The sequence below is a fragment of the Halichoerus grypus genome, chromosome 6, assembly GCF_964656455.1.
Source record: "Halichoerus grypus chromosome 6, mHalGry1.hap1.1, whole genome shotgun sequence".
NCBI classification, from domain to species: Eukaryota; Metazoa; Chordata; class Mammalia; order Carnivora; family Phocidae; genus Halichoerus; species Halichoerus grypus.
This window is the reverse complement of record NC_135717.1, coordinates 67,101,859-67,122,296: the sequence shown is the minus strand read 5'-3', so window position 1 is coordinate 67,122,296 and position 20,438 is coordinate 67,101,859. Positions and strand designations below refer to the sequence as shown.

General features: G+C 40.5%; 1 protein-coding gene across 3 annotated transcripts in view; it reads left to right on the top strand.

The window, feature by feature from the left end:
- Window positions 1–20,438, top strand: part of MPP7 (MAGUK p55 scaffold protein 7) — a 299,029-nt gene that overhangs the window by 98,819 nt on the left and 179,772 nt on the right. The gene's annotated exons all lie outside the window — the stretch shown is intronic.

Here is a 20,438-nt window from a genome sequence, read left to right as displayed (position 1 = left end):
AACAATCTTGTAAGGGGTTATCTTTAAGCATTTTCAAAAAGTGAAAAACCAGCATTCGATCAAGGAAAATTGTAATTCTTATACACTCCTAATCCTAAACTGGGATTTCTAGCTATATATTCAGAACAAAATCCAAACCAAAAATCACTTTGAGAATTCATATGAGTCATGTTAGTCTTTATACCTTCTGAGAGTCCCTCAGTGTGAGTGAGAGGCTGTCTCTTTAAGACTTTCGCATGCAAAATACATTTTGAAAGAAAATATGCCTTTTTAAAAAAGCCCTAAGAATGCTAGTATTATCGAAACATATAGACAGGTAGAAGCATGCACTTTAAATTAAAATCTACTAAGACAATCCGTATCGTAGGAGAGGGGAGATGGATGAAGTGAGATGAAGTTCAGAGTTGGAAGAGATCAGTGCCCGCTTTTGGGGTAGGTGATGGAGGGGCGCTTGATCTGGGAATTAAGGGATGAATAGGCTTTGGACATAAAATTATTTTACATGGAGAAACTTGGAAATTTCTTCTAAAGGAATAATTTTCCTTAGGAAAATGAATTACAGACAGCTAATGAGTTCCATGGAAATGAACTTTCACCCATTCCGGTGACTTTTGAAATTCTGCTGAACACTTAATCATGTGACCTCACTTCAGTTTTTGATAGAAATATATTCTTAGCTTACCTAAAAATTCTTTTCTCTCTGGTAATATAAACTGTATTTAATGGGTTTATATTGCTTTTGGAATTTGTCATTCAGAAGACATGACTCTTTAAGAGAAGCTAAGGGATACATGGTAAGCGGTTACGGTAAAGATGGAGATCAAACTAAAAAGATGGTTTCGTGCCATCAAGATGTAATTACATAGCTCTCATACAGGGCCATTGATATTGATAAAATTTAAAAATATAAATTTCATTTGCCAGAACTCACATTAAATGTTAAACTTCTCTTTCAGATGGAATGCACTTGAACCTCCTCAATTTTTACTGTTCAGGAAGCTCAAGTGGACATGTGTTAAGATATGGGACCTAAGGCCTATATATTTTGCTTTGCTGTTTCTTGACAAGTGAGGATTGTGGAAAAATCACCCCTGTAAATATTGTGCAAGGATTTTTGTAATAGCACATGTCTCTTAGACTGAATTTTTAAAATGCAGTTTGCATGTAAAGAGATAATTAGGGATTGGCTTCGTTATGTAGGGATCCTAGTTGATTTGGTTTCGTTTTTTTCCTGAATGGTAATGTAGGGATTCAGCACTTGTAGTAGAATAATTTCCCACTACTTAAACGATTTGCAATGGTACCTTTATCTTCTACCCAATTCTAGATCTATACTAGATCTCTTTCCAGATATTATATTTCAGCAGACCTAGCTGTCCAGTCTTTTGAGGGATTTTTACCCTGATGGTTATGAGTTCTGTAAGAAACAAAATTTCAAGCTGTTTAAAGAGGACTTGTGTGGATTGAAAGGCCGGGAAGCATTTAGGTTTCTGGTCAGCAGTTGCAAAACACCAATTTATTACTTTTTGCTTAAAAATAAAATATAGTTACAGCTTAGGTTATTCCATTTATTATTAAAATTCATGCATGGGCGTACCATAGTTATCATAAGTTGGGAACTCTGGAACCTACCACATCTTTTCCTCATGAAATAAGATTTTTTACACAATTTTGATAACGTGAAGAATTCTCTTAGGAGCACAACTCTTATATTTTTGTGTAGCAGATTGTTCTTGGGGGAATATCATGAAGGCTATTTCAGGAGAATAGTTGAAAAGAAAGCCATTATAAATAATTCTGAACACTTCTAAGAGCTTTTCCTTCACTTGATTGCTTATTGATTCAACTAACGAGCCTCTGGGAGGAAATGATAAAGATGATGGCAGCTACTCTATGGCTACTTGGGTCATCCACGTGCTGGGTGCTTTTTGTACATTCATCTCATTACAGATCGTGGAGGTACCAGTTGGGTGCTAAGAACTCATTCTTTATCTCTGTTGACTGTTGTCATCCTATGAGAAACTCCTGTTTCTCTGTCTACAGCACCTAACTGGAACATCCAGTAGGCCCTCTTGTGTTTACTTGGTTTCTCTTGCTGTTACTTTTCTTCCTGATTAAGGTTAGTGCCTGTTGGTCTGTCCATTACGTACCATTAATACACTGAATGTAGGATGATGAGAGGTAAGATTTAGGTTGGTGTTCTGTAGGGAAAGCAGAAATCCAGATAAACTCTTTATTTGGCTGGGCCTAACTACATGTTAGGTTCAGTTTTAACTATATTATAAATATTGAAATCAATTAAAATAAATCCTATCATGCTATTAACTACAATAAAACAAATACAGTAGTACTTTACCTTTAATAGCCAACTGTTCCAGGCTAGGAGGCCCTATAACTGGTTAAATGTAGTGTAAATGTAATTCATTTTTCTAGAAGACTGTTATAAGCCATAATTCATAAGAGTTTTCAAAGTAATTTTCATTTTGCTATGGCTTTGTCTTGTGGATGAGTACTTTTAAGGATCAAAGTACAGTTGACCCTTAAACACTGTGGGGGGTTGGGGCACCAGCTCATCCCGAGATCCCCTCCCCGACACAGTTCAAAATAACGTGTGTAACTTCTGATTCTCCAAAAACTTTACTAATAGCCTACTGTTGAGCAAAAGCCTTACCAATAACAACAGTCGATTAACGTATTTTGTGTGTTGTATGTATTCTATACTGTATTCTTAGCTAGGGAGTAGCCTGGGGAAAAGAAGATGTTAGTGAGAAAGCCGTAAGAGAAAATACATTTACAATAGCGTGCTGTAAAAAAAAAAAAAAAATCCACGAATAAGTGGGCCTGTGCAGTTTTAAACTGGTATTGTTGCAGAGTCAACTGTCCTGTTATACTCACTTTGATAGCAGAGGATACCCTCTGTGGGCCACAAACTGCAAACACGGAGCTAATTACAAGCTGGAATCTGTTTAAAGCTTAGAGATAGGTTTTTAAAAATGAGGGTGATGTACAGGTGTATGCACATGCCCTCTATTACCTTGCCCCTGATATTATAGACTCTCTAGGTAATTGTATAAGATGTTATTAACGAACTGCACTATTGTAATTATTTAAATTGTTCTGCGTATATAAAACGGAACTTGCCAATGCTTTAAGCAGTTATTTGCAGTGGGGAGAAAGTGTAAGAAAGCGAATGCTTCTGTCAGAGTTGTATTAAAGTATTTTAGTATAGGTACTTTTGGAAATAAAGCATACTTTAAATGAGAAAAATTGAATCCTGTTATGAATGGCACCGAATAGTGCTGATTACTTTACCTTTGACAAAGTGGAAAATTTAAAGCTTGGTGTATCCCATTTTATTAATATAATAAAATTTTATAGTGTTGCTCTGGGCGTCGATACATGTCCTTTAGTGTTTATTAGCCCTTGGTTATAGTTAAATGTTTTGGTCCTGTGCCTGGCCATACTGTACAGAATGCAAATATCAAAATTAAGAAAAATACCCAGTAAATATATGTTTTTCTTGTTCTCAAGTCTTTTTCTATAGGATTTCTAAATATTTCGGTTACTTATATGATCTAATATGATTGGACACGGAGAACATCTTTTTTATCATTTAATATAGGTTTATAGCTTCCCCAGACTTGTTCTAATAATGAAGCTATGAGGGATATGACAAGAATGGTGATATTAAATTTCTCTAGACCAACAGTAAATTTTTCCATTCTGATGTCAGGAATGCTGAGCATCTGGAATCTGCAAGAAGAGTGAATTGTTCACTGCGGGAACACTTTTCATCAAATTCTGAGCCACTTATTCTCTTAGGAATTACTACTGTCTTGTACAGAATATTATATTTTTACAGAAGCAGTTTTCTGGAAATGGAAAAATTTCTTCACTTTACGCTTCTGTATTTTTGTACGATTTCACATTCAGGGATATTCTTGTTTTGAGACTTAATGTCACGTTTTAGCATTAAATTCATTTTCTTTGGTTTAATAGCAATAATTTATGTTTGTTCAAACACAGTGAAAAAGCAATAGAAAAGGGATTGCCCTCAACAAAGATTTCTTGAGTTTATATAGAAGGATCTATGTTCTATCCTTGGTCATCTTCTTCCTTGAAATTTCAGAATAGCTACCATATGTATCTTGGTATCTTTTACCTTGATTGTGGCAGAGATGTATTTCTATAAAAGTGCTACATGGAGGTAGAGGAAAGGAATGTGTGAAATTCTCTATTAGTTTTGGTTAAAATATTTCTCAGGTCAGGATGGGTATTTAAAATAAGTGTAACTTGGCATGAAAAAGTGCTCAGTATCGCTCGGCATCAGGGAAATCCAAATCAAAACCTCAATGAGCTACCACCTCACACCAGTCAGGAATTAACAAGTCAGGAAACGACAGATGTTGGCGAGGATGCGGAGAAAGGGGAACCCTCCTACATTGTTGGTGGGAATGCAAGCTGGTGCAGCCACTCTGGAAAACAGTGTGGAGGTTCCTCAAAAAGTTGAAAATAGAGCTACCGTATGACCCAGCAATTGCACTACTGGGTATTTACCCCAAAGACACAAATGTAGTGATCCAAAGGGGTACGTACACCCCGATGTTTATAGCAGCAATGTCCACAATAGCCAAACTGTGGAAAGAGCCAAGATGTCCATCAACAGATGAAGGATAAAGAAGATGTGGTGTGTGTGTGTGTGTATACACACACACACACACACACACACACACACACACACACAGGAATATTATGCAGCCATCAAAAGGAATGAAATCTTGCCATTTGCAACGACATGGGTGGAACTGGAGGGTATTATGCTGAGTGAAATAAGTCAATCAGAGAAAGACATGTATCATATGATCTCACTGATATGAGGAATTCTTAATCTCAGGAAACAAACTGAGGGTTGCTGGAATGGTGGGTGGTGGGAGGGATGGGGTGGCTGGGTGATAGACATTGGGGAGGGTATGTGCTATGGTGAGCGCTGTGAATTGTGTAAGACTGATGAATCACAGACCTGTACCTCTGAAACAAATAATACATTATATGTTAAAAAAAAAAAAAAAGAGGATAGTAGGAAGGGAAAAATGAAGGGGGGGAAATCGGAGAGGGAGACAAACCATGAGAGACTATGGACTCTGAGAAACAAACTGAGGGTTCTAGAGGGGAGGGGTGTGGGGGGATGGGTTAGCCTGGTAATGGGTATTAAAGAGGGCACGTTCCGCATGGAGCACTGGGTGTTATACACAAACAATGAATCATGGAACACTACATCAAAAACTAATGATGTAATGTATGGTGATTAACATAACGTAATAAAATAAAATAAGTGTAGCTTGGTATAAGTTTTCTGTGCTTGTTTTTTTTTTTTTAATTCTAGCCTTTTAATTTTTCTTAGCAAAAACTTTACCTCTATTTATCAAATTTTTACTCTGAATTAGAATCTCCTGCATCCTGATGTGTTTGTATACACACACACACACACACACACACACACACACACACACACACACACACACACACACTTTGTTCCTTGTGTTTGGGTACAGTATTGCTGATGCTGGTGCTGGGTTTGATTGTATGATAGGAGGTATCACTGACAGAATATGGGCCAGATTCTTCGATGAGAACACTTCGTATTAGTTCTTACTAGTTAGTGTCTTCATGTTCTGTGGATACCTAATATATGCTTATAATTCAGTAGTTTGCTTAAAATGAGATATTCTTTGCTCCCTCAGTTTGGTAGTATTTAGTCAATCTTGTACATATCTGCCTCACCTAATGTTCTGTCATCAGCTCAACCTAAACATGGAACTGTGAAGTTGCGTATCTTCCTTCCACACATGGTTTTGTTATTCAGGTGCACGGGGATGTGGTTTTCCAAATGTGTGAACAGTCTTAGTGTCCTGTTGATCCTTTAATCTGCAGGTTCCTTTCTACTGCTAAATATTCTTCCCTCCCCCAGCACCTTCCCATCTTCTCTTCCTTGGTATCCTACTGTCTCAGGTGAACCGTAGCCCTGCCTCTAAGCAGACTATTGGGGTGTCCTCCTTCCTGATATGAAGTGAACAATCCAGAGTAGCAATGGCGACTTACCTGCTCATCACTTCGATAAGGCCCTCCAGTAACCCTAAACTTTGTGAAGCATTATTATTTTCATTTAGCTTCAGGTCTATGTAAGCAGATATGAATCCTCTTCAATCCAGGACAGGTTAGCAAAATCATAGTTCACCTCCTTTGTTGGCCTCATTCTCTTCTCAACCACAAACTCTTGGGTAAGTGGGAGGCTTTTATTTTTTTATTTTATTTTATTTTTATTTTTTTTATTAAGATTTTATTCATTTATTTGAGACAGAGAGAATGAGAGAGAGAGAGAGAGAGCACATGAGAGGGGGGAGGGTCAGAGGGAGAAGCAGGCTCCCTGCTGAGCAGGGAGCCCGATGCGGGACTCGATCCAGGGACTCCAGGATCATGACCTGAGCCGAAGGCAGTCGCTTAACCAACTGAGCCACCCAGGCGCCCGGGAGGCTTTTATTTTGCTTTGCCCTTGGATTGGTTTTGATGTAGTCCAGATGGTGTGTCTGTACTTGACAGTTTTCTTGATGAAAAGATAGTTCTCTCTTATTTGACAAATGTGACAACTCTGCTAATTTTCCTCTTTTCCAAAGCATCATGACTTTATTCTCGTCTGTGTAGGAAACAAACATGTTTCCTGGCTGCTTTTTCATCCATTTCTTCCTATTCCCCTCTTCCGTCCATCTTAAAGATTCAGAAAATAATTTTTATAATAAAGATGAATTTTGTGAAGTGGGTCCATACCAAATGGTAAGCCTTTATGTGACTTTTTGGTATAAGTTTCTGACTGATGCAGTTTGCTTTCTGAGAATGTGGTTATTTTTGTGCGAAGGGTCTCCTTGTTAAGTTTCAAATCTCAGAATCTTTTGTTTTCCCATATAACTGTGTAACTTTGAAATGGAAGAAAGAAGTTTGTCAATTTTTAATGACTTAAACGATAAATAGAAATTAAGCAAGAGTTCTTGCCATTTTCTTATGAATATGTTAATTATATCAATAACCCTTTAACAATTGCAGGGAGACCTGATGTTAGAAGGTTTAAAAGTGAGATCTGTTTTAAAAAACAACCATAGGGCCCCTAGGTGGCTCAGTGAAGCATCTGACTCTTGATTTCAGCTCAGGTCATGATCTCAGGGTCCTGAGATCAGGCTCCGTGCTCAGTGGGGAGTCTGCTTGAGATTCTCTCCCTCTCCCTTTGCCCCTCCCCCCTCAAAATAAATAAGTAAATCTTAAAGAAAGCAACAACAAACAGCCAACATCTTGAGATGAATTACACTGCTGGCTGGTTTGCCAACGTCTCTGGATGTAGCCAGGCTTCCCCAAAGTTTAGTTCTACCTAAGAATGAGGATAACAGTACTACGATGACAAAATTGATCCTGTACCTAATGAACCGTTTTTTAACGTCACTTCAAGAGTTAGGGGGCCAAACAGACACATGAGAAAGTGCTCAACATCGCTCAGCATCAGGGAAATCCAAATCAAAACCTCAATGAGATATCACCTCACACCAGTCAGAATGGCTAAAATTAACAAGTCAGGAAACGACAGATGTTGGCGAGGATGCGGAGAAAGGGGAACCCTCCTACACTGTTGGTGGGAATGCAAGCTGGTGCAGCCACTCTGGAAAACAGTATGGAGGTTCCTCAAAAAGTTGAAAATAGAGCTACCCAACGACCCAGCAATGGCACTACTGGGTATTTACTCCAAAGATACAAAGGTAGGGATCCGAAGGGGTACATGCACCCCGATGTTTATAGCAGCAGTGTCCACAATAGCCAAACTATGGAAAGAGCCAAGATGTCCATCAACAGATGAATGGATAAAGAAGATGTGGTATATATATACAATGGAATATTATGCAGCCATCAAAAGAAATGAAATCTTACCATTTACAACGACGTGGATGGAACTGGAGGGTATTATGCTGAGCGAAATAAGTCTATCAGAGAAAGACATGTATCATATGATCTCACTGATATGAGGAATTCTTAATCTCAGGAAACAAACTGAGGGTTGCTGGAGTGGTGGGGGGTGGGAGGAATGGGGTGGCTGGGTGATGGACACTGGGGAGGGTATGTGCTATGATGAGCGCTGTGAATTGTGCAAGACTGTTGAATCACAGACCTGTACCTCTGAAACAAATAATACATTATAGGTTAAAAAAAAAAAAGATAGCAGGAGGGGAAGAATGAAGGGGGGGCAATCGGAGAGGGAGACAAACCATGAGAGACTGTGGACTCTGAGAAACAAACTGAGGGTTCTAGAGGGGAGGGAGGTGGGAGGATGGGTTAGCCTGGTGATGGGTATTAAGGAGGGCAGGTTCTGCATGGAGCGCTGGGTGTTATCCACAAACAATGAATCATGGAACACTACAAAAAAAACTAATGATGTATGGTGATTAACATAACATAATAATAATTAAAAAAAAAAAAAGAGTTAGGGGGCCAGAGATCCAGAATGATTGAATACTTTGAATGGACGTTTGTTGTCAGATCTGTTCTGGGTAATTCTGTTTTCGTAAGGCAACCCCAGTTTGGTATAGCTCATCATCTCCACTGTGTTTCTTTACTACGTCTAACGGTGGTAATCCGGGGGGAAGTGAAAAGCATATGTAATCATCTCAGTAAAGGGATTGATGTTATTTTTCTGTTACCACTTGAAGCATTTTGCAAGATTAGTGCACAGCTATCTCAGCATGTTTAGTGTTAATGACAAATGATTGGTTCCCTGGACTCTCAGTCTAGATTTTGAAACAGGATGGTGCATTGGCACACGGTTTACATAAGCCAGTATTGTCAGAAGTGATGAATGAATGTGTGATATTGATGTCATCATAATTGTAGCAATTGATGTTTCTTGCAAGGGTTTGTCGAATATGTTTCTCTTGAACGTGAGATACCTTGAACTTAGCTGTTTGAGAACAGAGCGCATTTTGTCCTGTTTCTTTTCTTCCCCACTATTCCTTACTATGGAAATGTCTAGACTGACTTGGGTCAAGGGTGTGTGATCACTTATTTTCATTTCTGTCTAGTTCACTCTTTACCCCAATACATGGGGTCCATCATTGCCTGTGTTTTTGCCTATTGTGGAAAGCCTTTCTCCCCCTTAATATATTCCAGCACGATAAACTTAAATTTTGTCATCTGTCTCCTTAATGCTTGGGCATACTCACATGTTTTGGCATTTAATTTGGAGTTCATTTTTATTTTTTATTTATTAGAGAGCATGTGAGTGCGAGAGCATGAGTGGGGGAGGGGCAGAGGGAGAGGGTGAAGTAGACTCCTCGCTGAGCAGGGAAGCCTGACGTGGGCCTCGATCCCAGGACCCTGAGATCATTACCTGAGCCAAAATGAAGAGTCCGATGCTTAACTGACTGAGCCACCCAGGCGCCCCAAGAATTCATTTTTATTTAAAAAATGCTTACATAGGTTTAACAGCCAAGTGAGGTGTCATTCTAAGCTTTTCAGATAACTCCTTTAATCCTCGTTGCAATCCTGCAAGGTTAGTACTACTGTGTCTACTTTACAGATTAAAAATGGCTGCACAGAGATGTTAATTACCAGTGGCAGAGGTGGAATTTGTAGTTCTGTCATTTGGCACCGGAGTCTAAGCATTCTACCCTTGGGGCCTTTGTAAGTGTGGTTCTTTTCCTACAAGATTTTTCTACAACCCCCCCCCCCCCCCCCCAGGGAAGCTGCCTTGGTTACACTTTCACAGTGCCTCCATCCCCTCCCTTAATTAAAGCGCCTTTCAGTTACAGCTTCGCTTTTGTTTTCCCCAGAGTTTCCTACCCTACGGCTAGGGGATGAATCTGTTTGCCTTTTCCCTTCCCCTCAGCTTTGTAGCCCCCTCCTTATCAGTGCCTGGCACACGGCCAGCACCCGGTATTTGTAGAGTGAGGTCGGAAGGGAGCAGAGGGGCCTGGGAATTTGCCCGCTTCCTGTGCACACTCCTTGAAATATTGTCCAGTGTGTTGTGTTAAATCTGGTCGTGAAACTTTGAGGTAAGTATGTTACCATGATTGTTTTGTCTTTCAGATAATCTCCGGGGTCCTGCAGGAGGGGAATAAGACAGCAGTAGCTGTCACCAGAAAGTTAATTATTTAGTGAATTGGGCTAAGATTGCGTGGATAGAATTATTAGCCTTTCAGGGGATAGCAAGTAGCTGTCCTCTATGGCTAGAATGGAATTTCAGGGGAAGTTGTGAGCTATAGGGCTGGAGAAAGGCTTATGTCAGATTATTACCCAGAAGTGAAATTTTTAAAATTATAAAAGTAATATCGATTTTGTAAAAACTCAAGCAGTGCAGAAATGTATACAGCAAAAAGAAAGTAATTGTTTCCTGTTCTGGTTTCTCTTCCTAAATGACACACTGATAAAAGTTGGAGATTGGTCCTGCAGATGGCCCTCCGGGCTCTCTGGAAGTATAATGTGTGAGTGAATAAATGAGTGAATCACTGGATCAAAGGGAATGCAAGCCTTCAGTTTTCGTATTGTCAATAACGTATACCAATTTATGACTTCCCTGCTTTATTCATTCCCCCAACCCCCATTCTCCCCGATGCCTCTTTCAGCCTTTTCTTTCAGATACAAACACTTTCTTCCCTCCCCTGACTCTCAGTAGGTGACCACGTTTCATAGTTTACTGAAAGTACAGCCAAGGTCACAAGGCAGCTTACCACATGTTCCCTGTACCATTTTCACCATATTCTGCCTTCCTGCTTGGAGGCATAGGTGAACCAGCCACACTTCGATCTAACGCTGTCCCTCCACTTGTGCACCAGACCCCGTTCCTCCCCATCTGCTGCGGGACAGAGCTGCAGCAGATCCCTCCCTCTCTTACGTTGTCAAAATTTGTCGTGGATCAGTGCCATTACCACACAAATATGCTGGGCTGGTTTTTTTTTTTTTTTTCTTTCCCATCTTAAACACATCTTTACTCCCCATTCCCTTACGAACATCAGTTCTCTTTGGTAAGAGATTGTAAGGGTTGTCTGTATTTGTAGGAGTTGTCTGTATTTGCTTTTAATCCACTGTGTCTCTATTTTTAGTGCTCTTCATCCAGGCTTCTTCACTCACCATGATGCCAGAATTCATAAGCTCCATGTTGCTAAATCCAGTGGGTGGTCCTCCGTCCTTACTCTACCTGGCCTGTCAATGACATTTGCCGTAGTGGATCATTCATTCTTCCTTGCCACACTTGGTTTCCTGGATAATACCCTCCTGATGCTCCTCTGAGTGGTTGTCGGCTGCTCTAAGCCTCCACATCTAACAGTGGAGACCCAGGCCTCGGTCCTTGGCTCCTCATTTATGTCTACACTCATGACCTTGAGGATCTCCTTCAGGCTCATGGCTTTAAATACAATCCATATGCCAATGGCTCCTACATATAGATCTTCAGCCCAGACTGCTCTGTTGAGCTCCTGACTCCTGTATCCAGCTGCCCACTGCATCTCCACCCAGTGCCCATTAGAGACCTTGAACTTAACGTGTTTAACACTGAACTTCCCTGTCACACTGGCAACTTCAAATAGTCTTAGAGAAATTTTTTTTTTTTTCCCCATACCCTTCATTCATACAGAAATTCATAACTAGCTCTTGCTTCAAAATCTCTCCAGAATTGGAATACTTCTGTAACTTCCACTGGCTGCTACCTGGTGCAGGTCCTCATCATCATGTGCCTGGATCATGCATTGACCCTCAGACATGACCTCTCTGCCTCTGCCCTTGCTCCCCTGCTGTCTCTTCTCAATTCAGCAGCTGGAGTGATGCTTTTAAAATGTAAGATCATGTTACTCCTTCACTCAGAACCCTGCCTGCAATGGCTCTTTCCCTCTAAAGCAGAAAGTTAAATTCTTTGCAATGTTTGTACTACAAGACCCTATTTGATCTGGTCCCTGATTTTCTCTGTTATATCATTTCTTACATCTCTCTCTTCCTCCCTTTGCTTGAGTCATGCTGGACTTCTTGCCCTTCCTCAGATATTCCAGGCCTGCCCTGTCTCTTAGAGGCTTGGGTTTTTGTATCGTCTGATCCCTCTGCCTGGAATGCTTGTCCCTCAGATACTCACATCGCTAACTCCATCACCTTCATGTCTTTGCTCGTTTGTCATGTCCTCATTGTAGTGCACCCAGACTCCTTAATTTGTCATTGCCATGTGAGTGGCCCAGAAATGGATCTATCTTACACTGCTCTACTTTTTTTTTTTTAAAGATTTTATTTATTTATTTAGAGAGCACAAGCTGGGGGAGGGGCAGAGGAAGTGGGAGAGAGAGAATCTCAAGCAGACTCCACACTGAGCACAGAGCCTGACATGGGGCTCGATCTCATAACTCTGAGATCATGACCTGAGCCCAGATCAAGAGTTGGGCATTCAACCGACTGAGCCACCCAGGTGCCTCTACTTTGTCTTTTTCTGTCAGTACTTGTCACCTTCCAACATACTGTATAGTTTACTTCTAATGCTTACTATTTGTCTTCCCTCTAGAGCATTAGCTCCATAAAGGTAGGGATCATTGCCTTTTTGGTTTACTTATACATCGCAAACACCTCGACCAGCATCTGGCACATTTGAACTTACGGTGGTCAATAAATGCTGATTGAATGAATGAATGTTTATTCCAGCAAATGATTGCTGGGTTTGTTTTCCCACATCTTTGTCAAGACTGGGTATTTGTAAATTTATTTTTAAAATTATTTACTTATTTAAGTAATCTCTACACCCAACGTGGGGCTCAAACTCATGACCCTGAGATCAAGAGTCACATGCTGTCTATACTGAGCCAGCCAGGCACTCCTGGCTATTTGTAAATTTATTTCCTAAATTGGGAGGAGGAAATGATATGCTTTGCTTGACTTTTTAGAATTATTTAATATTATGTGTCAGATTGAACATTGGGGGCCATCTCTTCTGCCACCATAAGCCATTCCCCATTTTTCTGTCAATTTATTCGTCTCTCATTGTACTTAATATCAGTCACTCACTTGGTGCAAATAATTTTTAGTAGTTTCTCTGCAAACTTCTTTGGCTTTCTTTGGTTTTCTTGATGTGTGAAAATTTTGTTATAAAGTCTATCAGTGATGGCCAGTTACAGTTTTTAAGTTCTTTGTATGCTAAGAAAAGCATTTAACTCCAACATGACAAAAATATTCTATGAAATGTTCCACTAGTTTATATTTGATATATTTGATCCATCTGTAATTTGGGTATCAGGTTAGGCCTTTAACTTTTCTCTTTAAGGTAGCTCTTGAAGGTTTTTGAGTAGGAGATTGAAATGTTGGGGTTATTACAGAAGCATAGGCAGAGCCGAGGTTAAGTTCTGGATATGCCACTTACTAGGCTAAATGTATTTCCTCCTGTAAAATGAAGGTAATAATGGAACCTACTTATGGAGAGCGGTGAGTGAGGCAAAGCACTTAACTTAGCTCTGTAAGCATTAGGTAGGATTACTACTAGCACTTAAATGTGCGACATTGGGTGAATTGTTTATTCAACATGGTTACATTTCCTTATGGATTAAGTCAGCGTTGTCTACCCCAGACCTTGATCAAATCACTGGCCTGTTACGGAACATGCATCTTATATCAAGATAATAAGATTATTATAGAATTATGACTTTAACTTTACAACACTACTCTTATTAAAAAAACAACAACAATGCACCATAAGACAAGTTGCTAAAGCATTAAATTATCTCAATCTGTATGTGAAATACTACCACTGACCCTCTGTCACTTGCGTGGCCCAGGGCTCAAAAAGCCTCAAGAACATACTCTGACCATAAGTTGTTGGAGGTGGGGAGGAAGCATTTAGGTTTTTATCTTTAAGGAAAATGACAGATACGTTTATCATTCAGTGTAGTAAGGCCGCAGAGAAGCCAGCTGTCGCACATTTAACTTCAAATGAGTCAGGGAAGTTAAAATAAGATCGTGGTCTACATATGGGATGGCTTAATAGACTGGCTTGCAGAGTGAGCAATTTAGTCTGTATTCAGATATTCTCATCAGTATATTATTTTTCATGATTTCAGACAGCCAGCATTTGCCATCTAACAGTCCTTGGGAAGGGGAGAGTAGAGCACAATATTTAGTTCCTCAATGGCAGGCTTCAGCGACCAATTTATAAAAATCATAAAACACCTGTGTGTCTCTCTGCACTCTGCTGCTCTTGGCTCTAAACACCTCCCTTAGTTCCTAAAATGTTGCTCTTTGTACTTTGTATTGTTTTCCCAGTTTTAGGTATTTTTTTTTTTTTTTTAATTGTTGGAAAACAGCACTCTCTCTGCCCTCTTTTATAAACACTGGGCATTTTTGAGGAGGTTGGAGTTAAGAGAGCGCTCTTTGGCTAGGCCTGAGTGTTCTTCATTTGTCACCTTTGAACTTAGAACTTTGACTCAATTAATGTCCTCATTATAACTGAGCTGTTGGGTCCAGGCTTAGCGTACTGTTAAAATTGGCAAGCATTGATTTCTCTTTCAAAATCCGTATCAGTAGAAGCTTTACCTTCACTAACCGCTGATTAAATATTTTTCATCGTGTCCCCACTGCCAAGCAGCAGAAATCCACACCAGAATAACCAGAATAAAAGCAGAAAGGCAACATCTCTCCTCCCCAAAAGAAGAGAACCCCCTCCCGCGCTCCCACACGCACGCTCGCACACACTTACATCTCCGTATAGAAGATTGGGCCAAGTATCATTTTATTGCCTCGCCGCTCCAAATCCGTATTTTACTGCCTGCTGTGTGAACGGTAAGCTGGGCCCTTTAATGATTCTTCTTTGCAGCTGGTGTGATGCTAAGCTTTGTCGGGGGGGGGGTCACTAGGGCACCCTGCAGGAGGAGGAGGCAGCGCTTCCCTGTTTCGGTGTTTTTCACTTATTTCTGTTCTTCCCATGGGATTTGGCAGCGGCACCTGTGGGAAGTATCCAGTGGTGCTTATCCCCCTTTGAGGTCTGGTGGCACCCCGGTGGACAGCTTCCTCCTGAGTTTCAGTGGCACCTCTATAGGGAAGTTCCTGGTGGGTCTCTCAGGCATCCCAGAAGTCAGCTTCCCAGTCTTGACCAGCCAGCACCCCGGGGGGCAGGGGGGAGTTCTGTTTGCCAGTCCCTTTCACACTTTTCTGCCCACCTGTGGGGATTATTTTGGCTTTCTGATCCTGGCAGTGGATTCTAGCTGCCCAGCCTCTCCCCGCTGAAACCCTGGTGAAGCACTGGTCCCAGCCATGGTTTTCTGCCCACTGGTACCCTGGAGGGGTGTTTCCTGCTGGCCCGGTGACAGTGGCCAGGCCATCTGGTGGGTCTGGTGAGTTGTAATCACACCACCTCTAATGAGCTGAGAATCCTAGTCTTGGGGAGGGAGCTCCTCTTCCACTGTTGTCTCCTTCTGGGTCTTCTCCTTCAGCGCTAGGTATTCTTGAGATTTTGCTTTACCACTAGATTTATATTAAACTTTCCTGGTTCAAATTACTGCACAGCTCTCATCTCTGGATTGGACCGTGACTGAGGCAAACATACAAAGCAGAAATTTGGGTTTGAGTACTTCCTCGTCTTTTCTTCAGCTTTACAGAATTTTAGTGGCTTTAAAAATCTCTACATTTAGGGGCACCTGAGTGGCTCAGTTGTTAAGCATCTGCTTTTGGCTCAGGTCATGATCCCAGGATCCTGGGATCGAGCCCCGCATCGGGCTCCCTGCTGGGTGGGAAGCCTGCTTCTCCCTCTCCCACTCCCCCTGCTTGTGTCTCCTCTCTCGCTGTGTCTCTCTCTGTCAAATAAATAAATAAAATCTTAAAAAAAAAAAAAAATTCTACATTTACATGATTATTGCTGACTTTTCATCTTAGGTGTTCTCTACACTGCTGTGCACCCTTCCAGGCCCTATTTTCCTTCCTTCAGACCCTTTTGCATAGCCTTCTTTAACCTTTACTGATTGCTCTCTCCTTTAAATTGCTATAATTGTTGTACATGTTAATCAAACGAACCTTGTTGTATTTTAGTTTTGCTCTTGTTGCCTTCTTTTCTCTCAGTATATAAAATCCCTAATACAAAAATATTGCCTTTTTTCCTGCTGGAACATTTTTATGAGATAATCTCTTCATATGTGTCTTTGACAGTGTCTTGTATCATGTCTACCCAAACAGAAGGTGAGATTTCTTTTCTACTACTAAAATGATCTCTTAGAGAAGAGAGAGCTGCCTTAAAGTCAAGCCCTTACAAAATTTCTTATAGACCGTTTTCTCTGTTACTTACATAAAAATGTGTTGATTGGAGAAGCCCTAATTATTCTCATATAACCCAAGTTCCTGTTTTTGGAGTCATTGAAAGATCATCTGACAGAATTATTGTTGTTGTTTTTAAAGAGACAAGGAAGTTTAAACCGGGTTAATATTTCTTGGAGAGGGGTTAAAAACAGACCTGCAAGTGTTAGAGATACTTAGAGAGTAGGTAAGTGGTTTTGGTGTAGAGATAAAAACATAGAGGTGTAGATCAGGTGAAAAGCACCCAGCTTTACCCAGATTCTTAGTGAAGGCATCTCCCATGCATTCAAAAAAGTGTTGTATCTCAACTAGAAGTGAAAATGATCTCTTCTACCTCTACAAGTAGTAGTTGTGATAAAGAAGTCATTGTGAAGAATTTAAATAAAATGGTTGCATGAAATGTGCAAGTGGGGCAAACCTCAATATCTAAATTACGATATTTGTACTTAATAGGTAATTCAAAGTGTATGTTCCTAACCAAATTATAATTTAAATACTATAAGCTGGCATGGGCATCTCACAACATCCGTGAAAATTAATTTGCTGTTTGAATATTTTATCCACAGCCTAAACATCTGTTTATTTTACTTGGAGGAATATACATTTTGAATCTCTACTTGGACAAATAGGAGATCATTATTATTTTTTTTTAAAGACTTATTTAGAGAGAGAGAGCGAGCACGTGCGCACAAGAGCGGTGGGGGGGGGAGGGGGAAGGGAGAGAGAATCTCAAGCCGACTCCACGCTGAGCACAGAGCCTGATGCGGGGCCGGTTCTCATGATCCCTAGATCACGACCTGAGCTGAAACCAAGAGTCAACCATTTAACTGACTGTGCCACGCAGTCGCCCCAAATAGGAGATCATTATAAATAGGATTGCTTTCTCTTTGAGCATATATGATATGTATTCTGTGTTATCCAAGATGTAAGATCTCTGGGGTAGAGGTGGTGGCATATTCTCCACCTCCCTGTATAGAGGAACTAATGTAGTGCTCCGAATGGAAGAACTCATAAATGCTGATTCTTAGGAGTGGAAGCTTTCAAGATGTAACTCGGGTGTGATTCTTTGCTGAAGCCTTCCCTGATGTCTTCTCCCTCCTTTAGAGGAATTGACCACTTACCTTGTCTTGCCACGCAGTCTAACCCTGCTCTGCACTTCCTAACTGACCTGTCTGTGCTTGTTCTCTACACTGTGACGTCCTGAGGACAGGGATCATGGCTGATTTGTCTTAGTCCTCTAGGTAGGTACCATAATGGTGCACTGGAATGAAGCACTTGTGAGCTTGAATGACTACAGAGGAGTGTAGTCCCAGTTCTTGCTCAGATTTAGGTAAGATTCAATAGATACAGGTAGATGTAGGTAAGATTGTCCAAGATAACCCTTGTTAGCTAAACTCTTGTTACTTGCTCTCTGAATATCAAGGACCCAAACCATTTGGATTTCATAGTGGTGTTCACTATTGGAACTCTAGGAACTGAATATAAAAAGCTCCTGTGAGAACAGGGACCTGGTTTTAGCCATGGACTGAGCTGGTTTCTGGGGTCTCTCTGACGCACTTGAGTGGACATGGTGGGCCATGTTACCTGCATTGAGGCCACTCGCCCGCCCTCCTCACTCTTCTCAGCTTCTTTCATTTCTGATTGGCACTGTCCTGTCTCTTCTGGCTTTGGTGGGGCTACGAGATGTGGGAGCTCAAGAGAAGTGACTGCTGTCGTCACGAGGGTGCCAAGCTAGGGGGGCATGTGAATTACGATTGCATAAGGCTAGGAAACCCAGAAAACTCAGGTTTATGAGCTACTGCTAACAGAGAAATTATTACTGTAATGTAAGATAATATGATTTATTCCCACAAAAAAGTTAAGCAGTACTTGGGTAAAGTTAACACTTTCCATATGTAGAAGACTAGGGTGGTTTTCTTTCTGAGTATGGTATTGGGTCCAGGGGAATGTATCGCTAAGCTGTTGTTTTGACTTTGTACCATTGCAATGGGGTTTTCATTCCAGATGAGGCATATTAAGAAAAGAAGAACATATTTATGTGTGTGTGTATATATATATATATTTATTTATTTATCAAATGCCTGTGTGCCAGCCACAGGGCTCAGTGCTGCTATGTGCATTGTTCTCTTGAATTCTTACAACAGTCACATTTACCACAATGTTTCCTTTGGTTTTAACTGTATTTTGAGATAATTGTGGATTCCCGTGTTCAAAGAAATAATGTGGATCCTGTGTACCCTTGACCCTGCTTCCTCCAATGGTAACATCTTGCATAACCAGAGTAATTGCAAGGGGCACATTGTCACTGATGCAGTCCATTACCCTTTCTCAGATTTCTCCTGTATCACATGCACTTCTTTGTGTATACATACATGTTTGTATATTTTTTTCTGTTCAATTTTATTACATGTGCAGATTACCATTTCTTTTCCAACAGATGAGGGCAACAAGGCTGAGGTTAAGTTATGTGAAATAACTGAAGTATAGACCTGGTTTGAATCTAGGTCTGTTTGACTCAGGCTTTTGCTTTTTTAATAATAATAGTGATGGGAGTGCCTCGGTGGTGTGGTTGGTTGAGCATCCAACTCTTGGTTTTGGCTCAGGTCATGATCTCGGGGTCGTGAGATCGAGCCCTGCTTCAGGCTCCATGATCAGCAGGGAGTCTGCCTAAGACTCTTTCTCCCTCTGCGCCTACCTCCCCCTTTCTAAAATGAATAAATAAATCTTTAAACAAAGAATGGTAATGATGAATAACAGTAATAATAACAACAATGGCTGAAGCTCACTGGGTTACATCTGAAACAGACTACCATGTGCCAGGGGCTGTTCTAATATATTACCTCATTTAACCCCCCCCCCCCGAACAACTATACCTTATAAATTATATTATAGTCAAATTAGTATCATTAATTAAACTAATCATATTACCAAGGAATAAGGAATTATTTTTACTGCTCCTGAAGTCAATATAAAATAGTGAAACTCTACCTTCTTTTTACATAATTTTCAACTTGAACCTCTGACCTTAACCACAGATGTTGGCAATTGTCATTACTTTAAATGTGTGTGTATATGTATATGTGTAAAGTGAGACCTGTATTATTATACATTGAATTAGGTTTGGACACCTTAAAAATGTTTTTATACATATATACAGTGGAACATTATGCAGCCATCAGAAAATGAAACCTTGTCATTTGCAACGATGTGGATGGAATTAGAGGGTATTATGCTAAGTGAAATAAGTCAGTCAGAGAAAGACAATTATCTTATGACCTCACTGATACGAGGAATTTGAGAAACAAGACAGGATCATAGGGGAATGGAGGGAAAAATGAAACAAGACGAAACCGGAGGGGGAGACAAACAATAAGAGACTCTTAATCTCAGGAAACAAACTGAGGGTTGCTGGAGTGGAGGGGGGTGGGAGGGATGGGGTGGCTGGGTGATGGACATTGGGGAGGGTATGTACTATGGTGAGCACTGTGAATTGTGTAAGACTGATGAATCACAGACCTGTACCCCTGAAACAAATAATACATTATATGTTAATAAAAAAATGTTTTTACAAATTTATAAATAAGAGCTAGTTTAGGCAAGATGCCAGGTTTTTAAGGGAGTAAATATAAACCATCAAGAATACTTAAGAACGTAATAGGGAGAAGGTTTTTTTTGTTCCTAGAATATTATAGATCTTTTTGGCCAATGCAGTCCCAGTAATGTTTGAGTTTAACCTCTCAAGTTACAGATCCAACTTTCCAAGCGAGAGCTAATACATTTGGTTGTGAATTATCACTGATTATCAGAATATTATAATGCTTTCGGAAGATAATAGATACACTAATCAGCAGGCCATAATTTGCAATTCTTTGCTAGTTACGTATCTTGTAAAGCTGTCCCTCTGATGAGCAACTGCACTTACTCAGCGTAGGAATAACAACAGCCCCGTGTGTTGTAGATCCCAGGACGTCTCGGTGTTTTTGTAGACAGCAGACAGAAATAAAAGGAATTTTGTCCTTTTTACCTCATGTAATCCCCCTGGAAAGTGAAACATGTGCTAAGAGTTGATACCGACTCCTGCCAGGTCACCTCCCTGAAGAGTCCTGGGC